Genomic DNA, 24,758 nt, shown 5'->3' with positions numbered 1-24,758 from the left:
TTTGTCTTTGCTATTGTTTCTGTCTTTCTGAAGGGATCTCCCCTTTTAATCCCATTATTTCAACACCTGTTGGACAATGCATGAGTGATAATGAGCTCATTGATTAAATGCAATTAATGAATAGATTGCCACCTCTTGTTGTGTGTCGTCTGTGTTTCTGTGTTTCCGGCATTTCACATTGGAACACCTCATTCACCTTCCTTGTCTTCTCTCCGCCCTCCCTTTTAGGTAAGTTAAAAGAGCTGCACCTGAGCCAGCCAATTGATTGATTGATTGATTGATTGATTGATTGATTGATTGATTGATTGATTGATGCAGCACAACAGTCAAATAGTGGAGTGGAGTAGGGGAACAGCAAACAGCCAATAAAGCAGCCCGCCCGCTCGCCTGCCCGCCACAATGGACCTACCTGTGTACACTAGATGGATGTGATGGAATGTACTGTCGTCCCTACATTTCAAGAAGAAGTAAGAATTGCAGTTGCAACAAAGCCTTGCTTGCCTACAAAGAGAGCAGCAATTTGGATTTGTTACTATGTTACCTAGAAGAATAACAAACTGTGCAAGGATGGAGGTTGTAGGAGCAAGGAGAAGTTGTCTGTAAAGTTGGTGGATGCCTATTTTCCATTTTGCAGTCCCTTGTCTCCCTCTTGTGGCCTCCTGGAGGCAACTAGCTGTGCAAAAAAAAGACAGCCTGGCGGCCGGCTGTTGCAGTGTTGCCCTCTCAGGCAACACTGAGTGACTGACTGAGCCTCACCGTCTTATATAAAGTTCAGACGGAACTTTGCACGTGTCATAGTGGAGCCCTCAGGATTCCAGAGCCAGCTTTCTGACATCATAATGGGGCCTCAGAGATAAAAGCCTGGGCCCAGGCAGTGTTGGTCAGTGCTGCTCAGCAGGCAGCACTGGACTGGACTGGATTACAGCTGATACAAGGTGTGAAGGAACAAGGGGTGGCTGTGGGCATGCACTTGCTGCCGCTGCCAGTGTTTATCTGCATGGCAGCAGGGCATTTGGGCGTTGCCAGGAAGGCGTTTTTATGTAGATTCCTCCTCTTTCAGCACTGCATTGTGGTGCAAGCAAAAGAAGCAAATCCTGTCTGGCTTCCTCTCCGGCCTTTATTCACCTCCCGTGTAGCTGTGAGTGTGTGAGCCTGCAGGGCCCCATGGAATTGCCTAGAAGTAGGCTGAATCGCTGCAAGGGCTGAACAGCAGTATCGGGCAGGCTCGGGCAACGCGCGGCCCGTTCGGGTTATCGCTTCTCGGCCTTTTGGCTAAGATCAAGTGTAGTATCTGTTCTTATCAGTTTAATATCTGATACGTCCCCTATCTGGGGACCATATATTAAATGGATTTTTAGAACAGGGAGATGGAAATAGAGCTTGCTCTGTCCACTCCACGCATTGACCTGGTATTGCAGTAGTTCCAGGACCGGTGCACCCTTTCCTTATGTGTTGACTAAAAGCAGATTCCAAAAGTGTTTTTTGTCTTTGCTATTGTTTCTGTCTTTCTGAAGGGATCTCCCCTTTTAATCCCATTATTTCAACACCTGTTGGACAATGCATGAGTGATAATGAGCTCATTGATTAAATGCAATTAATGAATAGATTGCCACCTCTTGTTGTGTGTCGTCTGTGTTTCTGTGTTTCCGGCATTTCACATTGGAACACCTCATTCACCTTCCTTGTCTTCTCTCCGCCCTCCCTTTTAGGTAAGTTAAAGAGCTGCACCTGAGCCAGCCACTGATTGATTGATTGATTGATTGATTGATTGATTGATTGATTGATGCAGCACAACAGTCAAATAGTGGAGTGGAGTAGGGGAACAGCAAACAGCCAATAAAGCAGCCCGCCCGCTCGCCTGCCCGCCACAATGGACCTACCTGTGTACACTAGATGGATGTGATGGAATGTACTGTCGTCCCTACATTTCAAGAAGAAGTAAGAATTGCAGTTGCAACAAAGCCTTGCTTGCCTACAAAGAGAGCAGCAATTTGGATTTGTTACTATGTTACCTAGAAGAATAACAAACTGTGCAAGGATGGAGGTTGTAGGAGCAAGGAGAAGTTGTCTGTAAAGTTGGTGGATGCCTATTTTCCATTTTGCAGTCCCTTGTCTCCCTCTTGTGGCCTCCTGGAGGCAACTAGCTGTGCAAAAAAAAGACAGCCTGGCGGCCGGCTGTTGCAGTGTTGCCCTCTCAGGCAACACTGAGTGACTGACTGAGCCTCACCGTCTTATATAAAGTTCAGACGGAACTTTGCACGTGTCATAGTGGAGCCCTCAGGATTCCAGAGCCAGCTTTCTGACATCATAATGGGGCCTCAGAGATAAAAGCCTGGGCCCAGGCAGTGTTGGTCAGTGCTGCTCAGCAGGCAGCACTGGACTGGACTGGATTACAGCTGATACAAGGTGTGAAGGAACAAGGGGTGGCTGTGGGCATGCACTTGCTGCCGCTGCCAGTGTTTATCTGCATGGCAGCAGGGCATTTGGGCGTTGCCAGGAAGGCGTTTTTATGTAGATTCCTCCTCTTTCAGCACTGCATTGTGGTGCAAGCAAAAGAAGCAAATCCTGTCTGGCTTCCTCTCCGGCCTTTATTCACCTCCCGTGTAGCTGTGAGTGTGTGAGCCTGCAGGGCCCCATGGAATTGCTGCAAGGGCTGAACAGCAGTATCGGGCAGGCTCGGGCAACGCGCGGCCCGTTCGGGTTATCGCTTCTCGGCCTTTTGGCTAAGATCAAGTGTAGTATCTGTTCTTATCAGTTTAATATCTGATACGTCCCCTATCTGGGGACCATATATTAAATGGATTTTTAGAACAGGGAGATGGAAATAGAGCTTGCTCTGTCCACTCCACGCATTGACCTGGTATTGCAGTATTTCCAGGACCGGTGCACCCTTTCCTTATGTGTTGACTAAAAGCAGATTCCAAAAGTGTTTTTTGTCTTTGCTATTGTTTCTGTCTTTCTGAAGGGATCTCCCCTTTTAATCCCATTATTTCAACACCTGTTGGACAATGCATGAGTGATAATGAGCTCATTGATTAAATGCAATTAATGAATAGATTGCCACCTCTTGTTGTGTGTCGTCTGTGTTTCTGTGTTTCCGGCATTTCACATTGGAACACCTCATTCACCTTCCTTGTCTTCTCTCCGCCCTCCCTTTTAGGTAAGTTAAAGAGCTGCACCTGAGCCAGCCACTGATTGATTGATTGATTGATTGATTGATTGATTGATTGATTGATTGATTGATTGATTGATGCAGCACAACAGTCAAATAGTGGAGTGGAGTAGGGGAACAGCAAACAGCCAATAAAGCAGCCCGCCCGCTCGCCTGCCCGCCACAATGGACCTACCTGTGTACACTAGATGGATGTGATGGAATGTACTGTCGTCCCTACATTTCAAGAAGAAGTAAGAATTGCAGTTGCAACAAAGCCTTGCTTGCCTACAAAGAGAGCAGCAATTTGGATTTGTTACTATGTTACCTAGAAGAATAACAAACTGTGCAAGGATGGAGGTTGTAGGAGCAAGGAGAAGTTGTCTGTAAAGTTGGTGGATGCCTATTTTCCATTTTGCAGTCCCTTGTCTCCCTCTTGTGGCCTCCTGGAGGCAACTAGCTGTGCAAAAAAAAGACAGCCTGGCGGCCGGCTGTTGCAGTGTTGCCCTCTCAGGCAACACTGAGTGACTGACTGAGCCTCACCGTCTTATATAAAGTTCAGACGGAACTTTGCACGTGTCATAGTGGAGCCCTCAGGATTCCAGAGCCAGCTTTCTGACATCATAATGGGGCCTCAGAGATAAAAGCCTGGGCCCAGGCAGTGTTGGTCAGTGCTGCTCAGCAGGCAGCACTGGACTGGACTGGATTACAGCTGATACAAGGTGTGAAGGAACAAGGGGTGGCTGTGGGCATGCACTTGCTGCCGCTGCCAGTGTTTATCTGCATGGCAGCAGGGCATTTGGGCGTTGCCAGGAAGGCGTTTTTATGTAGATTCCTCCTCTTTCAGCACTGCATTGTGGTGCAAGCAAAAGAAGCAAATCCTGTCTGGCTTCCTCTCCGGCCTTTATTCACCTCCCGTGTAGCTGTGAGTGTGTGAGCCTGCAGGGCCCCATGGAATTGCCTAGAAGTAGGCTGAATCGCTGCAAGGGCTGAACAGCAGTATCGGGCAGGCTCGGGCAACGCGCGGCCCGTTCGGGTTATCGCTTCTCGGCCTTTTGGCTAAGATCAAGTGTAGTATCTGTTCTTATCAGTTTAATATCTGATACGTCCCCTATCTGGGGACCATATATTAAATGGATTTTTAGAACAGGGAGATGGAAATAGAGCTTGCTCTGTCCACTCCACGCATTGACCTGGTATTGCAGTATTTCCAGGACCGGTGCACCCTTTCCTTATGTGTTGACTAAAAGCAGATTCCAAAAGTGTTTTTTGTCTTTGCTATTGTTTCTGTCTTTCTGAAGGGATCTCCCCTTTTAATCCCATTATTTCAACACCTGTTGGACAATGCATGAGTGATAATGAGCTCATTGATTAAATGCAATTAATGAATAGATTGCCACCTCTTGTTGTGTGTCGTCTGTGTTTCTGTGTTTCCGGCATTTCACATTGGAACACCTCATTCACCTTCCTTGTCTTCTCTCCGCCCTCCCTTTTAGGTAAGTTAAAGAGCTGCACCTGAGCCAGCCACTGATTGATTGATTGATTGATTGATTGATTGATTGATTGATTGATTGATTGATTGATGCAGCACAACAGTCAAATAGTGGAGTGGAGTAGGGGAACAGCAAACAGCCAATAAAGCAGCCCGCCCGCTCGCCTGCCCGCCACAATGGACCTACCTGTGTACACTAGATGGATGTGATGGAATGTACTGTCGTCCCTACATTTCAAGAAGAAGTAAGAATTGCAGTTGCAACAAAGCCTTGCTTGCCTACAAAGAGAGCAGCAATTTGGATTTGTTACTATGTTACCTAGAAGAATAACAAACTGTGCAAGGATGGAGGTTGTAGGAGCAAGGAGAAGTTGTCTGTAAAGTTGGTGGATGCCTATTTTCCATTTTGCAGTCCCTTGTCTCCCTCTTGTGGCCTCCTGGAGGCAACTAGCTGTGCAAAAAAAAGACAGCCTGGCGGCCGGCTGTTGCAGTGTTGCCCTCTCAGGCAACACTGAGTGACTGACTGAGCCTCACCGTCTTATATAAAGTTCAGACGGAACTTTGCACGTGTCATAGTGGAGCCCTCAGGATTCCAGAGCCAGCTTTCTGACATCATAATGGGGCCTCAGAGATAAAAGCCTGGGCCCAGGCAGTGTTGGTCAGTGCTGCTCAGCAGGCAGCACTGGACTGGACTGGATTACAGCTGATACAAGGTGTGAAGGAACAAGGGGTGGCTGTGGGCATGCACTTGCTGCCGCTGCCAGTGTTTATCTGCATGGCAGCAGGGCATTTGGGCGTTGCCAGGAAGGCGTTTTTATGTAGATTCCTCCTCTTTCAGCACTGCATTGTGGTGCAAGCAAAAGAAGCAAATCCTGTCTGGCTTCCTCTCCGGCCTTTATTCACCTCCCGTGTAGCTGTGAGTGTGTGAGCCTGCAGGGCCCCATGGAATTGCCTAGAAGTAGGCTGAATCGCTGCAAGGGCTGAACAGCAGTATCGGGCAGGCTCGGGCAACGCGCGGCCCGTTCGGGTTATCGCTTCTCGGCCTTTTGGCTAAGATCAAGTGTAGTATCTGTTCTTATCAGTTTAATATCTGATACGTCCCCTATCTGGGGACCATATATTAAATGGATTTTTAGAACAGGGAGATGGAAATAGAGCTTGCTCTGTCCACTCCACGCATTGACCTGGTATTGCAGTATTTCCAGGACCGGTGCACCCTTTCCTTATGTGTTGACTAAAAGCAGATTCCAAAAGTGTTTTTTGTCTTTGCTATTGTTTCTGTCTTTCTGAAGGGATCTCCCCTTTTAATCCCATTATTTCAACACCTGTTGGACAATGCATGAGTGATAATGAGCTCATTGATTAAATGCAATTAATGAATAGATTGCCACCTCTTGTTGTGTGTCGTCTGTGTTTCTGTGTTTCCGGCATTTCACATTGGAACACCTCATTCACCTTCCTTGTCTTCTCTCCGCCCTCCCTTTTAGGTAAGTTAAAGAGCTGCACCTGAGCCAGCCACTGATTGATTGATTGATTGATTGATTGATTGATTGATTGATTGATTGATGCAGCACAACAGTCAAATAGTGGAGTGGAGTAGGGGAACAGCAAACAGCCAATAAAGCAGCCCGCCCGCTCGCCTGCCCGCCACTATGGACCTACCTGTGTACACTAGATGGATGTGATGGAATGTACTGTCGTCCCTACAATTTCAAGAAGAAGTAAGAATTGCAGTTGCAACAAAGCCTTGCTTGCCTACAAAGAGAGCAGCAATTTGGATTTGTTACTATGTTACCTAGAAGAATAACAAACTGTGCAAGGATGGAGGTTGTAGGAGCAAGGAGAAGTTGTCTGTAAAGTTGGTGGATGCCTATTTTCCATTTTGCAGTCCCTTGTCTCCCTCTTGTGGCCTCCTGGAGGCAACTAGCTGTGCAAAAAAAAGACAGCCTGGCGGCCGGCTGTTGCAGTGTTGCCCTCTCAGGCAACACTGAGTGACTGACTGAGCCTCACCGTCTTATATAAAGTTCAGACGGAACTTTGCACGTGTCATAGTGGAGCCCTCAGGATTCCAGAGCCAGCTTTCTGACATCATAATGGGGCCTCAGAGATAAAAGCCTGGGCCCAGGCAGTGTTGGTCAGTGCTGCTCAGCAGGCAGCACTGGACTGGACTGGATTACAGCTGATACAAGGTGTGAAGGAACAAGGGGTGGCTGTGGGCATGCACTTGCTGCCGCTGCCAGTGTTTATCTGCATGGCAGCAGGGCATTTGGGCGTTGCCAGGAAGGCGTTTTTATGTAGATTCCTCCTCTTTCAGCACTGCATTGTGGTGCAAGCAAAAGAAGCAAATCCTGTCTGGCTTCCTCTCCGGCCTTTATTCACCTCCCGTGTAGCTGTGAGTGTGTGAGCCTGCAGGGCCCCATGGAATTGCCTAGAAGTAGGCTGAATCGCTGCAAGGGCTGAACAGCAGTATCGGGCAGGCTCGGGCAACGCGCGGCCCGTTCGGGTTATCGCTTCTCGGCCTTTTGGCTAAGATCAAGTGTAGTATCTGTTCTTATCAGTTTAATATCTGATACGTCCCCTATCTGGGGACCATATATTAAATGGATTTTTAGAACAGGGAGATGGAAATAGAGCTTGCTCTGTCCACTCCACGCATTGACCTGGTATTGCAGTATTTCCAGGACCGGTGCACCCTTTCCTTATGTGTTGACTAAAAGCAGATTCCAAAAGTGTTTTTTGTCTTTGCTATTGTTTCTGTCTTTCTGAAGGGATCTCCCCTTTTAATCCCATTATTTCAACACCTGTTGGACAATGCATGAGTGATAATGAGCTCATTGATTAAATGCAATTAATGAATAGATTGCCACCTCTTGTTGTGTGTCGTCTGTGTTTCTGTGTTTCCGGCATTTCACATTGGAACACCTCATTCACCTTCCTTGTCTTCTCTCCGCCCTCCCTTTTAGGTAAGTTAAAGAGCTGCACCTGAGCCAGCCACTGATTGATTGATTGATTGATTGATTGATTGATTGATTGATTGATTGATTGATGCAGCACAACAGTCAAATAGTGGAGTGGAGTAGGGGAACAGCAAACAGCCAATAAAGCAGCCCGCCCGCTCGCCTGCCCGCCACAATGGACCTACCTGTGTACACTAGATGGATGTGATGGAATGTACTGTCGTCCCTACATTTCAAGAAGAAGTAAGAATTGCAGTTGCAACAAAGCCTTGCTTGCCTACAAAGAGAGCAGCAATTTGGATTTGTTACTATGTTACCTAGAAGAATAACAAACTGTGCAAGGATGGAGGTTGTAGGAGCAAGGAGAAGTTGTCTGTAAAGTTGGTGGATGCCTATTTTCCATTTTGCAGTCCCTTGTCTCCCTCTTGTGGCCTCCTGGAGGCAACTAGCTGTGCAAAAAAAAGACAGCCTGGCGGCCGGCTGTTGCAGTGTTGCCCTCTCAGGCAACACTGAGTGACTGACTGAGCCTCACCGTCTTATATAAAGTTCAGACGGAACTTTGCACGTGTCATAGTGGAGCCCTCAGGATTCCAGAGCCAGCTTTCTGACATCATAATGGGGCCTCAGAGATAAAAGCCTGGGCCCAGGCAGTGTTGGTCAGTGCTGCTCAGCAGGCAGCACTGGACTGGACTGGATTACAGCTGATACAAGGTGTGAAGGAACAAGGGGTGGCTGTGGGCATGCACTTGCTGCCGCTGCCAGTGTTTATCTGCATGGCAGCAGGGCATTTGGGCGTTGCCAGGAAGGCGTTTTTATGTAGATTCCTCCTCTTTCAGCACTGCATTGTGGTGCAAGCAAAAGAAGCAAATCCTGTCTGGCTTCCTCTCCGGCCTTTATTCACCTCCCGTGTAGCTGTGAGTGTGTGAGCCTGCAGGGCCCCATGGAATTGCCTAGAAGTAGGCTGAATCGCTGCAAGGGCTGAACAGCAGTATCGGGCAGGCTCGGGCAACGCGCGGCCCGTTCGGGTTATCGCTTCTCGGCCTTTTGGCTAAGATCAAGTGTAGTATCTGTTCTTATCAGTTTAATATCTGATACGTCCCCTATCTGGGGACCATATATTAAATGGATTTTTAGAACAGGGAGATGGAAATAGAGCTTGCTCTGTCCACTCCACGCATTGACCTGGTATTGCAGTATTTCCAGGACCGGTGCACCCTTTCCTTATGTGTTGACTAAAAGCAGATTCCAAAAGTGTTTTTTGTCTTTGCTATTGTTTCTGTCTTTCTGAAGGGATCTCCCCTTTTAATCCCATTATTTCAACACCTGTTGGACAATGCATGAGTGATAATGAGCTCATTGATTAAATGCAATTAATGAATAGATTGCCACCTCTTGTTGTGTGTCGTCTGTGTTTCTGTGTTTCCGGCATTTCACATTGGAACACCTCATTCACCTTCCTTGTCTTCTCTCCGCCCTCCCTTTTAGGTAAGTTAAAGAGCTGCACCTGAGCCAGCCACTGATTGATTGATTGATTGATTGATTGATTGATTGATGCAGCACAACAGTCAAATAGTGGAGTGGAGTAGGGGAACAGCAAACAGCCAATAAAGCAGCCCGCCCGCTCGCCTGCCCGCCACAATGGACCTACCTGTGTACACTAGATGGATGTGATGGAATGTACTGTCGTCCCTACATTTCAAGAAGAAGTAAGAATTGCAGTTGCAACAAAGCCTTGCTTGCCTACAAAGAGAGCAGCAATTTGGATTTGTTACTATGTTACCTAGAAGAATAACAAACTGTGCAAGGATGGAGGTTGTAGGAGCAAGGAGAAGTTGTCTGTAAAGTTGGTGGATGCCTATTTTCCATTTTGCAGTCCCTTGTCTCCCTCTTGTGGCCTCCTGGAGGCAACTAGCTGTGCAAAAAAAAGACAGCCTGGCGGCCGGCTGTTGCAGTGTTGCCCTCTCAGGCAACACTGAGTGACTGACTGAGCCTCACCGTCTTATATAAAGTTCAGACGGAACTTTGCACGTGTCATAGTGGAGCCCTCAGGATTCCAGAGCCAGCTTTCTGACATCATAATGGGGCCTCAGAGATAAAAGCCTGGGCCCAGGCAGTGTTGATCAGTGCTGCTCAGCAGGCAGCACTGGACTGGACTGGATTACAGCTGATACAAGGTGTGAAGGAACAAGGGGTGGCTGTGGGCATGCACTTGCTGCCGCTGCCAGTGTTTATCTGCATGGCAGCAGGGCATTTGGGCGTTGCCAGGAAGGCGTTTTTATGTAGATTCCTCCTCTTTCAGCACTGCATTGTGGTGCAAGCAAAAGAAGCAAATCCTGTCTGGCTTCCTCTCCGGCCTTTATTCACCTCCCGTGTAGCTGTGAGTGTGTGAGCCTGCAGGGCCCCATGGAATTGCCTAGAAGTAGGCTGAATCGCTGCAAGGGCTGAACAGCAGTATCGGGCAGGCTCGGGCAACGCGCGGCCCGTTCGGGTTATCGCTTCTCGGCCTTTTGGCTAAGATCAAGTGTAGTATCTGTTCTTATCAGTTTAATATCTGATACGTCCCCTATCTGGGGACCATATATTAAATGGATTTTTAGAACAGGGAGATGGAAATAGAGCTTGCTCTGTCCACTCCACGCATTGACCTGGTATTGCAGTATTTCCAGGACCGGTGCACCCTTTCCTTATGTGTTGACTAAAAGCAGATTCCAAAAGTGTTTTTTGTCTTTGCTATTGTTTCTGTCTTTCTGAAGGGATCTCCCCTTTTAATCCCATTATTTCAACACCTGTTGGACAATGCATGAGTGATAATGAGCTCATTGATTAAATGCAATTAATGAATAGATTGCCACCTCTTGTTGTGTGTCGTCTGTGTTTCTGTGTTTCCGGCATTTCACATTGGAACACCTCATTCACCTTCCTTGTCTTCTCTCCGCCCTCCCTTTTAGGTAAGTTAAAGAGCTGCACCTGAGCCAGCCACTGATTGATTGATTGATTGATTGATTGATTGATTGATTGATTGATTGATGCAGCACAACAGTCAAATAGTGGAGTGGAGTAGGGGAACAGCAAACAGCCAATAAAGCAGCCCGCCCGCTCGCCTGCCCGCCACAATGGACCTACCTGTGTACACTAGATGGATGTGATGGAATGTACTGTCGTCCCTACATTTCAAGAAGAAGTAAGAATTGCAGTTGCAACAAAGCCTTGCTTGCCTACAAAGAGAGCAGCAATTTGGATTTGTTACTATGTTACCTAGAAGAATAACAAACTGTGCAAGGATGGAGGTTGTAGGAGCAAGGAGAAGTTGTCTGTAAAGTTGGTGGATGCCTATTTTCCATTTTGCAGTCCCTTGTCTCCCTCTTGTGGCCTCCTGGAGGCAACTAGCTGTGCAAAAAAAAGACAGCCTGGCGGCCGGCTGTTGCAGTGTTGCCCTCTCAGGCAACACTGAGTGACTGACTGAGCCTCACCGTCTTATATAAAGTTCAGACGGAACTTTGCACGTGTCATAGTGGAGCCCTCAGGATTCCAGAGCCAGCTTTCTGACATCATAATGGGGCCTCAGAGATAAAAGCCTGGGCCCAGGCAGTGTTGGTCAGTGCTGCTCAGCAGGCAGCACTGGACTGGACTGGATTACAGCTGATACAAGGTGTGAAGGAACAAGGGGTGGCTGTGGGCATGCACTTGCTGCCGCTGCCAGTGTTTATCTGCATGGCAGCAGGGCATTTGGGCGTTGCCAGGAAGGCGTTTTTATGTAGATTCCTCCTCTTTCAGCACTGCATTGTGGTGCAAGCAAAAGAAGCAAATCCTGTCTGGCTTCCTCTCCGGCCTTTATTCACCTCCCGTGTAGCTGTGAGTGTGTGAGCCTGCAGGGCCCCATGGAATTGCCTAGAAGTAGGCTGAATCGCTGCAAGGGCTGAACAGCAGTATCGGGCAGCCTCGGGCAACGCGCGGCCCGTTCGGGTTATCGCTTCTCGGCCTTTTGGCTAAGATCAAGTGTAGTATCTGTTCTTATCAGTTTAATATCTGATACGTCCCCTATCTGGGGACCATATATTAAATGGATTTTTAGAACAGGGAGATGGAAATAGAGCTTGCTCTGTCCACTCCACGCATTGACCTGGTATTGCAGTATTTCCAGGACCGGTGCACCATTTCCTTATGTGTTGACTAAAAGCAGATTCCAAAAGTGTTTTTTGTCTTTGCTATTGTTTCTGTCTTTCTGAAGGGATCTCCCCTTTTAATCCCATTATTTCAACACCTGTTGGACAATGCATGAGTGATAATGAGCTCATTGATTAAATGCAATTAATGAATAGATTGCCACCTCTTGTTGTGTGTCGTCTGTGTTTCTGTGTTTCCGGCATTTCACATTGGAACACCTCATTCACCTTCCTTGTCTTCTCTCCGCCCTCCCTTTTAGGTAAGTTAAAGAGCTGCACCTGAGCCAGCCACTGATTGATTGATTGATTGATTGATTGATTGATTGATTGATTGATTGATTGATTGATTGATTGATTGATTGATGCAGCACAACAGTCAAATAGTAGAGTGGAGTAGGGGAACAGCAAACAGCCAATAAAGCAGCCCGCCCGCTCGCCTGCCCGCCACAATGGACCTACCTGTGTACACTAGATGGATGTGATGGAATGTACTGTCGTCCCTACATTTCAAGAAGAAGTAAGAATTGCAGTTGCAACAAAGCCTTGCTTGCCTACAAAGAGAGCAGCAATTTGGATTTGTTACTATGTTACCTAGAAGAATAACAAACTGTGCAAGGATGGAGGTTGTAGGAGCAAGGAGAAGTTGTCTGTAAAGTTGGTGGATGCCTATTTTCCATTTTGCAGTCCCTTGTCTCCCTCTTGTGGCCTCCTGGAGGCAACTAGCTGTGCAAAAAAAAGACAGCCTGGCGGCCGGCTGTTGCAGTGTTGCCCTCTCAGGCAACACTGAGTGACTGACTGAGCCTCACCGTCTTATATAAAGTTCAGACGGAACTTTGCACGTGTCATAGTGGAGCCCTCAGGATTCCAGAGCCAGCTTTCTGACATCATAATGGGGCCTCAGAGATAAAAGCCTGGGCCCAGGCAGTGTTGGTCAGTGCTGCTCAGCAGGCAGCACTGGACTGGACTGGATTACAGCTGATACAAGGTGTGAAGGAACAAGGGGTGGCTGTGGGCATGCACTTGCTGCCGCTGCCAGTGTTTATCTGCATGGCAGCAGGGCATTTGGGCGTTGCCAGGAAGGCGTTTTTATGTAGATTCCTCCTCTTTCAGCACTGCATTGTGGTGCAAGCAAAAGAAGCAAATCCTCTCTGGCTTCCTCTCCGGCCTTTATTCACCTCCCGTGTAGCTGTGAGTGTGTGAGCCTGCAGGGCCCCATGGAATTGCCTAGAAGTAGGCTGAATCGCTGCAAGGGCTGAACAGCAGTATCGGGCAGGCTCGGGCAACGCGCGGCCCGTTCGGGTTATCGCTTCTCGGCCTTTTGGCTAAGATCAAGTGTAGTATCTGTTCTTATCAGTTTAATATCTGATACGTCCCCTATCTGGGGACCATATATTAAATGGATTTTTAGAACAGGGAGATGGAAATAGAGCTTGCTCTGTCCACTCCACGCATTGACCTGGTATTGCAGTATTTCCAGGACCGGTGCACCCTTTCCTTATGTGTTGACTAAAAGCAGATTCCAAAAGTGTTTTTTGTCTTTGCTATTGTTTCTGTCTTTCTGAAGGGATCTCCCCTTTTAATCCCATTATTTCAACACCTGTTGGACAATGCATGAGTGATAATGAGCTCATTGATTAAATGCAATTAATGAATAGATTGCCACCTCTTGTTGTGTGTCGTCTGTGTTTCTGTGTTTCCGGCATTTCACATTGGAACACCTCATTCACCTTCCTTGTCTTCTCTCCGCCCTCCCTTTTAGGTAAGTTAAAGAGCTGCACCTGAGCCAGCCACTGATTGATTGATTGATTGATTGATTGATTGATTGATTGATTGATTGATTGATTGATGCAGCACAACAGTCAAATAGTGGAGTGGAGTAGGGGAACAGCAAACAGCCAATAAAGCAGCCCGCCCGCTCGCCTGCCCGCCACAATGGACCTACCTGTGTACACTAGATGGATGTGATGGAATGTACTGTCGTCCCTACATTTCAAGAAGAAGTAAGAATTGCAGTTGCAACAAAGCCTTGCTTGCCTACAAAGAGAGCAGCAATTTGGATTTGTTACTATGTTACCTAGAAGAATAACAAACTGTGCAAGGATGGAGGTTGTAGGAGCAAGGAGAAGTTGTCTGTAAAGTTGGTGGATGCCTATTTTCCATTTTGCAGTCCCTTGTCTCCCTCTTGTGGCCTCCTGGAGGCAACTAGCTGTGCAAAAAAAAGACAGCCTGGCGGCCGGCTGTTGCAGTGTTGCCCTCTCAGGCAACACTGAGTGACTGACTGAGCCTCACCGTCTTATATAAAGTTCAGACGGAACTTTGCACGTGTCATAGTGGAGCCCTCAGGATTCCAGAGCCAGCTTTCTGACATCATAATGGGGCCTCAGAGATAAAAGCCTGGGCCCAGGCAGTGTTGGTCAGTGCTGCTCAGCAGGCAGCACTGGACTGGACTGGATTACAGCTGATACAAGGTGTGAAGGAACAAGGGGTGGCTGTGGGCATGCACTTGCTGCCGCTGCCAGTGTTTATCTGCATGGCAGCAGGGCATTTGGGCGTTGCCAGGAAGGCGTTTTTATGTAGATTCCTCCTCTTTCAGCACTGCATTGTGGTGCAAGCAAAAGAAGCAAATCCTGTCTGGCTTCCTCTCCGGCCTTTATTCACCTCCCGTGTAGCTGTGAGTGTGTGAGCCTGCAGGGCCCCATGGAATTGCCTAGAAGTAGGCTGAATCGCTGCAAGGGCTGAACAGCAGTATCGGGCAGGCTCGGGCAACGCGCGGCCCGTTCGGGTTATCGCTTCTCGGCCTTTTGGCTAAGATCAAGTGTAGTATCTGTTCTTATCAGTTTAATATCTGATACGTCCCCTATCTGGGGACCATATATTAAATGGATTTTTAGAACAGGGAGATGGAAATAGAGCTTGCTCTGTCCACTCCACGCATTGACCTGGTATTGCAGTATTTCCAGGACCGGTGCACCCTTTCCTTATGTGTTGACTAAAAGCAGATTCCAAAAGTGTTTTTTGTCTTTGCTATTGTTTCTGTCTTTCTGAAGGGATCTCCCCTTTTAATCCCATTATTTCAACACCTGTTGGACAATGCATGAGTGATAATGAGCTCATTGATTAAATGCAATTAATGAATAGATTGCCACCTCTTGTTGTGTGTCGTCTGTGTTTCTGTGTTTCCGGCATTTCACATTGGAACACCTCATTCACCTTCCTTGTCTTCTCTCCGCCCTCCCTTTTAGGTAAGTTAAAGAGCTGCACCTGAGCCAGCCACTGATTGATTGATTGATTGATTGATTGATTGATTGATTGATTGATGCAGCACAACAGTCAAATAGTGGAGTGGAGTAGGGGAACAGCAAACAGCCAATAAAGCAGCCCGCCCGCTCGCCTGCCCGCCACAATGGACCTACCTGTGTACACTAGATGGATGTGATGGAATGTACTGTCGTCCCTACATTTCAAGAAGAAGTAAGAATTGCAGTTGCAACAAAGCCTTGCTTGCCTACAAAGAGAGCAGCAATTTGGATTTGTTACTATGTTACCTAGAAGAATAACAAACTGTGCAAGGATGGAGGTTGTAGGAGCAAGGAGAAGTTGTCTGTAAAGTTGGTGGATGCCTATTTTCCATTTTGCAGTCCCTTGTCTCCCTCTTGTGGCCTCCTGGAGGCAACTAGCTGTGCAAAAAAAAGACAGCCTGGCGGCCGGCTGTTGCAGTGTTGCCCTCTCAGGCAACACTGAGTGACTGACTGAGCCTCACCGTCTTATATAAAGTTCAGACGGAACTTTGCACGTGTCATAGTGGAGCCCTCAGGATTCCAGAGCCAGCTTTCTGACATCATAATGGGGCCTCAGAGATAAAAGCCTGGGCCCAGGCAGTGTTGGTCAGTGCTGCTCAGCAGGCAGCACTGGACTGGACTGGATTACAGCTGATACAAGGTGTGAAGGAACAAGGGGTGGCTGTGGGCATGCACTTGCTGCCGCTGCCAGTGTTTATCTGCATGGCAGCAGGGCATTTGGGCGTTGCCAGGAAGGCGTTTTTATGTAGATTCCTCCTCTTTCAGCACTGCATTGTGGTGCAAGCAAAAGAAGCAAATCCTGTCTGGCTTCCTCTCCGGCCTTTATTCACCTCCCGTGTAGCTGTGAGTGTGTGAGCCTGCAGGGCCCCATGGAATTGCCTAGAAGTAGGCTGAATCGCTGCAAGGGCTGAACAGCAGTATCGGGCAGGCTCGGGCAACGCGCGGCCCGTTCGGGTTATCGCTTCTCGGCCTTTTGGCTAAGATCAAGTGTAGTATCTGTTCTTATCAGTTTAATATCTGATACGTCCCCTATCTGGGGACCATATATTAAATGGATTTTTAGAACAGGGAGATGGAAATAGAGCTTGCTCTGTCCACTCCACGCATTGACCTGGTATTGCAGTATTTCCAGGACCGGTGCACCCTTTCCTTATGTGTTGACTAAAAGCAGATTCCAAAAGTGTTTTTTGTCTTTGCTATTGTTTCTGTCTTTCTGAAGGGATCTCCCCTTTTAATCCCATTATTTCAACACCTGTTGGACAATGCATGAGTGATAATGAGCTCATTGATTAAATGCAATTAATGAATAGATTGCCACCTCTTGTTGTGTGTCGTCTGTGTTTCTGTGTTTCCGGCATTTCACATTGGAACACCTCATTCACCTTCCTTGTCTTCTCTCCGCCCTCCCTTTTAGGTAAGTTAAAGAGCTGCACCTGAGCCAGCCACTGATTGATTGATTGATTGATTGATTGATTGATTGATTGATTGATTGATGCAGCACAACAGTCAAATAGTGGAGTGGAGTAGGGGAACAGCAAACAGCCAATAAAGCAGCCCGCCCGCTCGCCTGCCCGCCACAATGGACCTACCTGTGTACACTAGATGGATGTGATGGAATGTACTGTCGTCCCTACATTTCAAGAAGAAGTAAGAATTGCAGTTGCAACAAAGCCTTGCTTGCCTACAAAGAGAGCAGCAATTTGGATTTGTTACTATGTTACCTAGAAGAATAACAAACTGTGCAAGGATGGAGGTTGTAGGAGCAAGGAGAAGTTGTCTGTAAAGTTGGTGGATGCCTATTTTCCATTTTGCAGTCCCTTGTCTCCCTCTTGTGGCCTCCTGGAGGCAACTAGCTGTGCAAAAAAAAGACAGCCTGGCGGCCGGCTGTTGCAGTGTTGCCCTCTCAGGCAACACTGAGTGACTGACTGAGCCTCACCGTCTTATATAAAGTTCAGACGGAACTTTGCACGTGTCATAGTGGAGCCCTCAGGATTCCAGAGCCAGCTTTCTGACATCATAATGGGGCCTCAGAGATAAAAGCCTGGGCCCAGGCAGTGTTGGTCAGTGCTGCTCAGCAGGCAGCACTGGACTGGACTGGATTACAGCTGATACAAGGTGTGAAGGAACAAGGGGTGGCTGTGGGCATGCACTTGCTGCCGCTGCCAGTGTTTATCTGCATGGCAGCAGGGCATTTGGGCGTTGCCAGGAAGGCGTTTTTATGTAGATTCCTCCTCTTTCAGCACTGCATTGTGGTGCAAGCAAAAGAAGCAAATCCTGTCTGGCTTCCTCTCCGGCCTTTATTCACCTCCCGTGTAGCTGTGAGTGTGTGAGCCTGCAGGGCCCCATGGAATTGCCTAGAAGTAGGCTGAATCGCTGCAAGGGCTGAACAGCAGTATCGGGCAGGCTCGGGCAACGCGCGGCCCGTTCGGGTTATCGCTTCTCGGCCTTTTGGCTAAGATCAAGTGTAGTATCTGTTCTTATCAGTTTAATATCTGATACGTCCCCTATCTGGGGACCATATATTAAATGGATTTTTAGAACAGGGAGATGGAAATAGAGCTTGCTCTGTCCACTCCACGCATTGACCTGGTATTGCAGTATTTCCAGGACCGGTGCACCCTTTCCTTATGTGTTGACTAAAAGCAGATTCCAAAAGTGTTTTTTGTCTTTGCTATTGTTTCTGTCTTTCTGAAGGGATCTCCCCTTTTAATCCCATTATTTCAACACCTGTTGGACAATGCATGAGTGATAATGAGCTCATTGATTAAATGCAATTAATGAATAGATTGCCACCTCTTGTTGTGTGTCGTCTGTGTTTCTGTGTTTCCGGCATTTCACATTGGAACACCTCATTCACCTTCCTTGTCTTCTCTCCGCCCTCCCTTTTAGGTAAGTTAAAGAGCTGCACCTGAGCCAGCCACTGATTGATTGATTGATTGATTGATTGATTGATTGATTGATGCAGCACAACAGTCAAATAGTGGAGTGGAGTAGGGGAACAGCAAACAGCCAATAAAGCAGCCCGCCCGCTCGCCTGCCCGCCACAATGGACCTACCTGTGTACACTAGATGGATGTGATGGAATGTACTGTCGTCCCTACATTTCAAGAAGAAGTAAGAATTGCAGTTGCAACAAAGCCTTGCTTGCCTACAAAGAGAGCAGCAATTTGGATTTGTTACTATGTTACCTAGAAGAATAACAAACTGTGCAAGGATGGAGGTTGTAGGAGCAAGGAGAAGTTGTCTGTAAAGTTGGTGGATGCCTATTTTCCATTTTGCAGTCCCTTGTCTCCCTCTTGTGGCCTCCTGGAGGCAACTAGCTGTGCAAAAAAAAGACAGCCTGGCGGCCGGCTGTTGCAGTGTTGCCCTCTCAGGCAACACTGAGTGACTGACTGAGCCTCACCGTCTTATATAAAGTTCAGACGGAACTTTGCACGTGTCATAGTGGAGCCCTCAGGATTCCAGAGCCAGCTTTCTGACATCATAATGGGGCCTCAGAGATAAAAGCCTGGGCCCAGGCAGTGTTGGTCAGTGCTGCTCAGCAGGCAGCACTGGACTGGACTGGATTACAGCTGATACAAGGTGTGAAGGAACAAGGGGTGGCTGTGGGCATGCACTTGCTGCCGCTGCCAGTGTTTATCTGCATGGCAGCAGGGCATTTGGGCGTTGCCAGGAAGGCGTTTTTATGTAGATTCCTCCTCTTTCAGCACTGCATTGTGGTGCAAGCAAAAGAAGCAAATCCTGTCTGGCTTCCTCTCCGGCCTTTATTCACCTCCCGTGTAGCTGTGAGTGTGTGAGCCTGCAGGGCCCCATGGAATTGCCTAGAAGTAGGCTGAATCGCTGCAAGGGCTGAACAGCAGTATCGGGCAGGCTCGGGCAACGCGCGGCCCGTTCGGGTTATCGCTTCTCGGCCTTTTGGCTAAGATCAAGTGTAGTATCTGTTCTTATCAGTTTAATATCTGATACGTCCCCTATCTGGGGACCATATATTAAATGGATTTTTAGAACAGGGAGATGGAAATAGAGCTTGCTCTGTCCACTCCACGCATTGACCTGGTATTGCAGTATTTCCAGGACCGGTGCACCCTTTCCTTATGTGTTGACTAAAAGCAGATTCCAAAAGTGTTTTTTGTCTTTGCTATTGTTTCTGTCTTTCTGAAGGGATCTCCCCTTTTAATCCCATTATTTCAACACCTGTTGGACAATGCATGAGTGATAATGAGCTCATTGATTAAATGCAATTAATGAATAGATTGCCACCTCTTGTTGTGTGTCGTCTGTGTTTCTGTGTTTCCGGCATTTCACATTGGAACACCTCATTCACCTTCCTTGTCTTCTCTCCGCCCTCCCTTTTAGGTAAGTTAAAGAGCTGCACCTGAGCCAGCCACTGATTGATTGATTGATTGATTGATTGATTGATTGATTGATTGATTGATTGATTGATTGATTGATGCAGCACAACAGTCAAATAGTGGAGTGGAGTAGGGGAACAGCAAACAGCCAATAAAGCAGCCCGCCCGCTCGCCTGCCCGCCACAATGGACCTACCTGTGTACACTAGATGGATGTGATGGAATGTACTGTCGTCCCTACATTTCAAGAAGAAGTAAGAATTGCAGTTGCAACAAAGCCTTGCTTGCCTACAAAGAGAGCAGCAATTTGGATTTGTTACTATGTTACCTAGAAGAATAACAAACTGTGCAAGGATGGAGGTTGTAGGAGCAAGGAGAAGTTGTCTGTAAAGTTGGTGGATGCCTATTTTCCATTTTGCAGTCCCTTGTCTCCCTCTTGTGGCCTCCTGGAGGCAACTAGCTGTGCAAAAAAAAGACAGCCTGGCGGCCGGCTGTTGCAGTGTTGCCCTCTCAGGCAACACTGAGTGACTGACTGAGCCTCACCGTCTTATATAAAGTTCAGACGGAACTTTGCACGTGTCATAGTGGAGCCCTCAGGATTCCAGAGCCAGCTTTCTGACATCATAATGGGGCCTCAGAGATAAAAGCCTGGGCCCAGGCAGTGTTGGTCAGTGCTGCTCAGCAGGCAGCACTGGACTGGACTGGATTACAGCTGATACAAGGTGTGAAGGAACAAGGGGTGGCTGTGGGCATGCACTTGCTGCCGCTGCCAGTGTTTATCTGCATGGCAGCAGGGCATTTGGGCGTTGCCAGGAAGGCGTTTTTATGTAGATTCCTCCTCTTTCAGCACTGCATTGTGGTGCAAGCAAAAGAAGCAAGTCCTGTCTGGCTTCCTCTCCGGCCTTTATTCACCTCCCGTGTAGCTGTGAGTGTGTGAGCCTGCAGGGCCCCATGGAATTGCCTAGAAGTAGGCTGAATCGCTGCAAGGGCTGAACAGCAGTATCGGGCAGGCTCGGGCAACGCGCGGCCCGTTCGGGTTATCGCTTCTCGGCCTTTTGGCTAAGATCAAGTGTAGTATCTGTTCTTATCAGTTTAATATCTGATACGTCCCCTATCTGGGGACCATATATTAAATGGATTTTTAGAACAGGGAGATGGAAATAGAGCTTGCTCTGTCCACTCCACGCATTGACCTGGTATTGCAGTATTTCCAGGACCGGTGCACCCTTTCCTTATGTGTTGACTAAAAGCAGATTCCAAAAGTGTTTTTTGTCTTTGCTATTGTTTCTGTCTTTCTGAAGGGATCTCCCCTTTTAATCCCATTATTTCAACACCTGTTGGACAATGCATGAGTGATAATGAGCTCATTGATTAAATGCAATTAATGAATAGATTGCCACCTCTTGTTGTGTGTCGTCTGTGTTTCTGTGTTTCCGGCATTTCACATTGGAACACCTCATTCACCTTCCTTGTCTTCTCTCCGCCCTCCCTTTTAGGTAAGTTAAAGAGCTGCACCTGAGCCAGCCACTGATTGATTGATTGATTGATTGATTGATTGATTGATTGATGCAGCACAACAGTCAAATAGTGGAGTGGAGTAGGGGAACAGCAAACAGCCAATAAAGCAGCCCGCCCGCTCGCCTGCCCGCCACAATGGACCTACCTGTGTACACTAGATGGATGTGATGGAATGTACTGTCGTCCCTACATTTCAAGAAGAAGTAAGAATTGCAGTTGCAACAAAGCCTTGCTTGCCTACAAAGAGAGCAGCAATTTGGATTTGTTACTATGTTACCTAGAAGAATAACAAACTGTGCAAGGATGGAGGTTGTAGGAGCAAGGAGAAGTTGTCTGTAAAGTTGGTGGATGCCTATTTTCCATTTTGCAGTCCCTTGTCTCCCTCTTGTGGCCTCCTGGAGGCAACTAGCTGTGCAAAAAAAAGACAGCCTGGCGGCCGGCTGTTGCAGTGTTGCCCTCTCAGGCAACACTGAGTGACTGACTGAGCCTCACCGTCTTATATAAAGTTCAGACGGAACTTTGCACGTGTCATAGTGGAGCCCTCAGGATTCCAGAGCCAGCTTTCTGACATCATAATGGGGCCTCAGAGATAAAAGCCTGGGCCCAGGCAGTGTTGGTCAGTGCTGCTCAGCAGGCAGCACTGGACTGGACTGGATTACAGCTGATACAAGGTGTGAAGGAACAAGGGGTGGCTGTGGGCATGCACTTGCTGCCGCTGCCAGTGTTTATCTGCATGGCAGCAGGGCATTTGGGCGTTGCCAGGAAGGCGTTTTTATGTAGATTCCTCCTCTTTCAGCACTGCATTGTGGTGCAAGCAAAAGAAGCAAATCCTGTCTGGCTTCCTCTCCGGCCTTTATTCACCTCCCGTGTAGCTGTGAGTGTGTGAGCCTGCAGGGCCCCATGGAATTGCCTAGAAGTAGGCTGAATCGCTGCAAGGGCTGAACAGCAGTATCGGGCAGGCTCGGGCAACGCGCGGCCCGTTCGGGTTATCGCTTCTCGGCCTTTTGGCTAAGATCAAGTGTAGTATCTGTTCTTATCAGTTTAATATCTGATACGTCCCCTATCTGGGGACCATATATTAAATGGATTTTTAGAACAGGGAGATGGAAATAGAGCTTGCTCTGTCCACTCCACGCATTGACCTGGTATTGCAGTATTTCCAGGACCGGTGCACCCTTTCCTTATGTGTTGACTAAAAGCAGATTCCAAAAGTGTTTTTTGTCTTTGCTATTGTTTCTGTCTTTCTGAAGGGATCTCCCCTTTTAATCCCATTATTTCAACACCTGTTGGACAATGCATGAGTGATAATGAGCTCATTGATTAAATGCAATTAATGAATAGATTGCCACCTCTTGTTGTGTGTCGTCTGTGTTTCTGTGTTTCCGGCATTTCACATTGGAACACCTCATTCACCTTCCTTGTCTTCTCTCCGCCCTCCCTTTTAGGTAAGTTAAAGAGCTGCACCTGAGCCAGCCACTGATTGATTGATTGATTGATTGATTGATTGATTGATGCAGCACAACAGTCAAATAGTGGAGTGGAGTAGGGGAACAGCAAACAGCCAATAAAGCAGCCCGCCCGCTCGCCTGCCCGCCACAATGGACCTACCTGTGTACACTAGATGGATGTGATGGAATGTACTGTCGTCCCTACATTTCAAGAAGAAGTAAGAATTGCAGTTGCAACAAAGCCTTGCTTGCCTACAAAGAGAGCAGCAATTTGGATTTATTACTATGTTACCTAGAAGAATAACAAACTGTGCAAGGATGGATGTTGTAGGAGCAAGGAGAAGTTGTCTGTAAAGTTGGTGGATGCCTATTTTCCATTTTGCAGTCCCTTGTCTCCCTCTTGTGGCCTCCTGGAGGCAACTAGCTGTGCAAAAAAAAGACAGCCTGGCGGCCGGCTGTTGCAGTGTTGCCCTCTCAGGCAACACTGAGTGACTGACTGAGCCTCACCGTCTTATATAAAGTTCAGACGGAACTTTGCACGTGTCATAGTGGAGCCCTCAGGATTCCAGAGCCAGCTTTCTGACATCATAATGGGGCCTCAGAGATAAAAGCCTGGGCCCAGGCAGTGTTGGTCAGTGCTGCTCAGCAGGCAGCACTGGACTGGACTGGATTACAGCTGATACAAGGTGTGAAGGAACAAGGGGTGGCTGTGGGCATGCACTTGCTGCCGCTGCCAGTGTTTATCTGCATGGCAGCAGGGCATTTGGGCGTTGCCAGGAAGGCGTTTTTATGTAGATTCCTCCTCTTTCAGCACTGCATTGTGGTGCAAGCAAAAGAAGCAAATCCTGTCTGGCTTCCTCTCCGGCCTTTATTCACCTCCCGTGTAGCTGTGAGTGTGTGAGCCTGCAGGGCCCCATGGAATTGCCTAGAAGTAGGCTGAATCGCTGCAAGGGCTGAACAGCAGTATCGGGCAGGCTCGGGCAACGCGCGGCCCGTTCGGGTTATCGCTTCTCGGCCTTTTGGCTAAGATCAAGTGTAGTATCTGTTCTTATCAGTTTAATATCTGATACGTCCCCTATCTGGGGACCATATATTAAATGGATTTTTAGAACAGGGAGATGGAAATAGAGCTTGCTCTGTCCACTCCACGCATTGACCTGGTATTGCAGTATTTCCAGGACCGGTGCACCCTTTCCTTATGTGTTGACTAAAAGCAGATTCCAAAAGTGTTTTTTGTCTTTGCTATTGTTTCTGTCTTTCTGAAGGGATCTCCCCTTTTAATCCCATTATTTCAACACCTGTTGGACAATGCATGAGTGATAATGAGCTCATTGATTAAATGCAATTAATGAATAGATTGCCACCTCTTGTTGTGTGTCGTCTGTGTTTCTGTGTTTCCGGCATTTCACATTGGAACACCTCATTCACCTTCCTTGTCTTCTCTCCGCCCTCCCTTTTAGGTAAGTTAAAGAGCTGCACCTGAGCCAGCCACTGATTGATTGATTGATTGATTGATTGATTGATTGATTGATGCAGCACAACAGTCAAATAGTGGAGTGGAGTAGGGGAACAGCAAACAGCCAATAAAGCAGCCCGCCCGCTCGCCTGCCCGCCACAATGGACCTACCTGTGTACACTAGATGGATGTGATGGAATGTACTGTCGTCCCTACATTTCAAGAAGAAGTAAGAATTGCAGTTGCAACAAAGCCTTGCTTGCCTACAAAGAGAGCAGCAATTTGGATTTGTTACTATGTTACCTAGAAGAATAACAAACTGTGCAAGGATGGAGGTTGTAGGAGCAAGGAGAAGTTGTCTGTAAAGTTGGTGGATGCCTATTTTCCATTTTGCAGTCCCTTGTCTCCCTCTTGTGGCCTCCTGGAGGCAACTAGCTGTGCAAAAAAAAGTCAGCCTGGCGGCCGGCTGTTGCAGTGTTGCCCTCTCAGGCAACACTGAGTGACTGACTGAGCCTCACCGTCTTATATAAAGTTCAGACGGAACTTTGCACGTGTCATAGTGGAGCCCTCAGGATTCCAGAGCCAGCTTTCTGACATCATAATGGGGCCTCAGAGATAAAAGCCTGGGCCCAGGCAGTGTTGGTCAGTGCTGCTCAGCAGGCAGCACTGGACTGGACTGGATTACAGCTGATACAAGGTGTGAAGGAACAAGGGGTGGCTGTGGGCATGCACTTGCTGCCGCTGCCAGTGTTTATCTGCATGGCAGCAGGGCATTTGGGCGTTGCCAGGAAGGCGTTTTTATGTAGATTCCTCCTCTTTCAGCACTGCATTGTGGTGCAAGCAAAAGAAGCAAATCCTGTCTGGCTTCCTCTCCGGCCTTTATTCACCTCCCGTGTAGCTGTGAGTGTGTGAGCCTGCAGGGC

The 24,758-nt window shown here is 47.8% G+C and overlaps 16 non-coding genes across 16 annotated transcripts; all 16 read left to right on the top strand.

Moving 5' to 3' along the window:
* Positions 1–1,252: 1,252 nt before the first annotated feature.
* On the top strand, positions 1,253–1,443 carry LOC142732374 (U2 spliceosomal RNA). The gene has a single exon (XR_012879570.1). It is a non-coding gene; the product is annotated as a U2 spliceosomal RNA (small nuclear RNA).
* A 1,260-nt stretch (positions 1,444–2,703) lies between these two features.
* On the top strand, positions 2,704–2,894 carry LOC142732386 (U2 spliceosomal RNA). Its single transcript, XR_012879581.1, has one exon. It is a non-coding gene; the product is annotated as a U2 spliceosomal RNA (small nuclear RNA).
* Positions 2,895–4,190: 1,296 nt separating this feature from the next.
* LOC142732385 (U2 spliceosomal RNA) lies at positions 4,191–4,381 on the top strand. The gene has a single exon (XR_012879580.1). It is a non-coding gene; the product is annotated as a U2 spliceosomal RNA (small nuclear RNA).
* A 1,292-nt stretch (positions 4,382–5,673) lies between these two features.
* LOC142732384 (U2 spliceosomal RNA) lies at positions 5,674–5,864 on the top strand. The gene has a single exon (XR_012879579.1). It is a non-coding gene; the product is annotated as a U2 spliceosomal RNA (small nuclear RNA).
* Positions 5,865–7,149: 1,285 nt separating this feature from the next.
* On the top strand, positions 7,150–7,340 carry LOC142732383 (U2 spliceosomal RNA). The gene has a single exon (XR_012879578.1). It is a non-coding gene; the product is annotated as a U2 spliceosomal RNA (small nuclear RNA).
* Positions 7,341–8,628: 1,288 nt separating this feature from the next.
* On the top strand, positions 8,629–8,819 carry LOC142732382 (U2 spliceosomal RNA). Its single transcript, XR_012879577.1, has one exon. It is a non-coding gene; the product is annotated as a U2 spliceosomal RNA (small nuclear RNA).
* Positions 8,820–10,091: 1,272 nt separating this feature from the next.
* On the top strand, positions 10,092–10,282 carry LOC142732381 (U2 spliceosomal RNA). Its single transcript, XR_012879576.1, has one exon. It is a non-coding gene; the product is annotated as a U2 spliceosomal RNA (small nuclear RNA).
* Positions 10,283–11,566: 1,284 nt separating this feature from the next.
* LOC142732371 (U2 spliceosomal RNA) lies at positions 11,567–11,757 on the top strand. Its single transcript, XR_012879567.1, has one exon. It is a non-coding gene; the product is annotated as a U2 spliceosomal RNA (small nuclear RNA).
* Positions 11,758–13,065: 1,308 nt separating this feature from the next.
* On the top strand, positions 13,066–13,256 carry LOC142732380 (U2 spliceosomal RNA). Its single transcript, XR_012879575.1, has one exon. It is a non-coding gene; the product is annotated as a U2 spliceosomal RNA (small nuclear RNA).
* A 1,292-nt stretch (positions 13,257–14,548) lies between these two features.
* LOC142732370 (U2 spliceosomal RNA) lies at positions 14,549–14,739 on the top strand. Its single transcript, XR_012879566.1, has one exon. It is a non-coding gene; the product is annotated as a U2 spliceosomal RNA (small nuclear RNA).
* Positions 14,740–16,019: 1,280 nt separating this feature from the next.
* LOC142732358 (U2 spliceosomal RNA) lies at positions 16,020–16,210 on the top strand. Its single transcript, XR_012879555.1, has one exon. It is a non-coding gene; the product is annotated as a U2 spliceosomal RNA (small nuclear RNA).
* A 1,284-nt stretch (positions 16,211–17,494) lies between these two features.
* On the top strand, positions 17,495–17,685 carry LOC142732425 (U2 spliceosomal RNA). Its single transcript, XR_012879616.1, has one exon. It is a non-coding gene; the product is annotated as a U2 spliceosomal RNA (small nuclear RNA).
* A 1,276-nt stretch (positions 17,686–18,961) lies between these two features.
* Positions 18,962–19,152, top strand: LOC142732413 (U2 spliceosomal RNA). The gene has a single exon (XR_012879605.1). It is a non-coding gene; the product is annotated as a U2 spliceosomal RNA (small nuclear RNA).
* Positions 19,153–20,452: 1,300 nt separating this feature from the next.
* On the top strand, positions 20,453–20,643 carry LOC142732401 (U2 spliceosomal RNA). Its single transcript, XR_012879594.1, has one exon. It is a non-coding gene; the product is annotated as a U2 spliceosomal RNA (small nuclear RNA).
* A 1,276-nt stretch (positions 20,644–21,919) lies between these two features.
* LOC142732388 (U2 spliceosomal RNA) lies at positions 21,920–22,110 on the top strand. The gene has a single exon (XR_012879583.1). It is a non-coding gene; the product is annotated as a U2 spliceosomal RNA (small nuclear RNA).
* Positions 22,111–23,382: 1,272 nt separating this feature from the next.
* LOC142732351 (U2 spliceosomal RNA) lies at positions 23,383–23,573 on the top strand. The gene has a single exon (XR_012879549.1). It is a non-coding gene; the product is annotated as a U2 spliceosomal RNA (small nuclear RNA).
* Positions 23,574–24,758: the final 1,185 nt, after the last annotated feature.

Source organism: Rhinoderma darwinii, unplaced genomic scaffold, assembly GCF_050947455.1.
Source record: "Rhinoderma darwinii isolate aRhiDar2 unplaced genomic scaffold, aRhiDar2.hap1 Scaffold_906, whole genome shotgun sequence".
Classification (NCBI taxonomy): domain Eukaryota; kingdom Metazoa; phylum Chordata; class Amphibia; order Anura; family Rhinodermatidae; genus Rhinoderma; species Rhinoderma darwinii.
The sequence above is the reverse complement of the archived record's forward strand: the minus strand, read 5'-3'. Positions and strand labels throughout refer to the sequence as shown.